At 43.3% G+C, this 1,818-nt stretch overlaps 1 pseudogene; it reads right to left on the bottom strand.

Annotated features, from left to right (window-relative positions):
• Positions 1-667: 667 nt before the first annotated feature.
• On the bottom strand, positions 668-1,348 carry LOC110214488 (dicarboxylate carrier UCP2 pseudogene; annotated as a pseudogene).
• Positions 1,349-1,818: the final 470 nt, after the last annotated feature.

Genomic DNA, 1,818 nt, shown 5'->3' with positions numbered 1-1,818 from the left:
GATTGTGTCTAAAAGCCCCTAAACTTCTTAATGACACAATATGTTAAAATTGCATTCCTTTATATTTAGATCTCCCAAATATCTCATCCATTTTATAACCCTGAGGAGGTCCACCAGAAGGTAGGGTGTGTGCATAATGTGTGTGTATGTGGCAAGGGAGAGTGGAAGGGGGTTGGGAGGGGACTACTTATAGTGGACACTGAGATGGATTCTTATGTCAAAGTAGAAGACTTGATTGGTGCAACCTCCAATCCCTAACCATAGCAATTACATCAGTTCTGCTCCCTATTATACACACTGCTTCATGCCATTTTGGGAGGAGCAGAAAAAGAAGATCATCAAAGAAGGCCTTCCTTTGATATAACTAGTGACCAACTTGGGCCCTAAAACATGAAGACCAGTGCCTCTAATTTCCTTCTTAGTAGTGTTATAATACATTCCCTCATTCATTCATTCATGGTACGTATCTAATTGAATTTGGCAAGGCTGCAATGGGCAGAACAAGTGGGCTGGAGAAGGATTAAATGGGATGAATTCTAAAAGGGAGGGGAAGGTTATTCAATGGTGAGGCAGGAGAGGAGAGGTAGAGGGGAATAATGGGAGGGAGGAGAGGCAAGATGAGGTCTGGCCTCAAAGGGAATAAGGCAGAAAGCTAGCAGGAGACAGCTCAGAAAAGAGCTTCCCAGGAAGTTCGAGTGACTGTCAGGGACTGTTTCAGTTGCTTGTAAATAACAAATATCACTATGTTCCAGGAGCCCAAAAGAAGGAAGGAAGGCATAAACCCTTTGTAGAAGGCTCAGGATTCCTCCTTCCAATGCGTGGTGAGGGCACAGCGGTAGCACTGCCATACTGGCCCACGGCAGTGTTAATGTATCTTGTTGACCACATCCATGGAGGAGGTAATGATGATGGTACAGAAGCCAGCCCCAAAGGCTGATGTGAAGTGGCATGGAAGGTCATCAATCATAAGGTGGGTCTTCAGGAAAGCATGTTTGATGAGATCGTAGGTCACAAGCTCAGCAAAACTGACAATAGCATTTTGGTCAACATTGGGTGAAATGCCTTTCCATAGGCCCAGAAGCCCCTTCTCTCAGGCCATAGTCTTATAGACATCTACTGTGCCCTGGTATTTCTGGCTGCCACCTACACAAACCTGGGCCTGTAAACATACTTCCACCACATCTGTGGGTTGGGCTATGCCCACTGACAGTGACCCTATGGTGCAGCCTGCCAGGAGGCTACTTCCAATACCTGCATGCTCAGATCCCTTGGTATAAAACTGCTTGAGAGAGCCATGGAAGCCAATGTGGACAGAGGCAAAACTCATCCTGTGCTGTAACCCAGACATGAATCTCAAAGGTGAATGGAGAAGTTGTTGCAGAGAATCTGGTAAATACAAAGTATTCTAACAAATGTTAATATAATAAAATCTGACCAGTTCCAAAGACTGAGTTCCTATTGTATTTTGGGAAAGTAGTAACAACAGTTGACATTTATATGACACTTTGAGGTTGGTGAAGCACTTTGTATGTTTATTTCTTTTTATTTTTCCAACAACTCTATGCAATAAGTGATACTGATATGAGAATACTCATTTTACAAATGAGAAAATGAAAATCAGAGGAATTGAGGGCCTTGCCTAAGGTTATATGGCTAGTGTCTGAGACAGTGTTTGACCTCAGCCAAACATTACGTCTCACACCTTATCCAATAGACCACACTACAATTCATCATCTACTACACAGTCAATTCAGGCTTTTGATGAGAGAGATCAAGATTTTAAGTAAGATTCCCTGCCCCCAGTGATCCAGAGGTTTA

The sequence above is a fragment of the Phascolarctos cinereus genome, unplaced genomic scaffold (genome assembly GCF_003287225.1).
Source record: "Phascolarctos cinereus isolate Bilbo 61053 unplaced genomic scaffold, phaCin_HiC Scaffold_4;HRSCAF=312, whole genome shotgun sequence".
NCBI lineage: Eukaryota > Metazoa > Chordata > Mammalia > Diprotodontia > Phascolarctidae > Phascolarctos > Phascolarctos cinereus.
The sequence above is the reverse complement of the archived record's forward strand: the minus strand, read 5'-3'. Positions and strand labels throughout refer to the sequence as shown.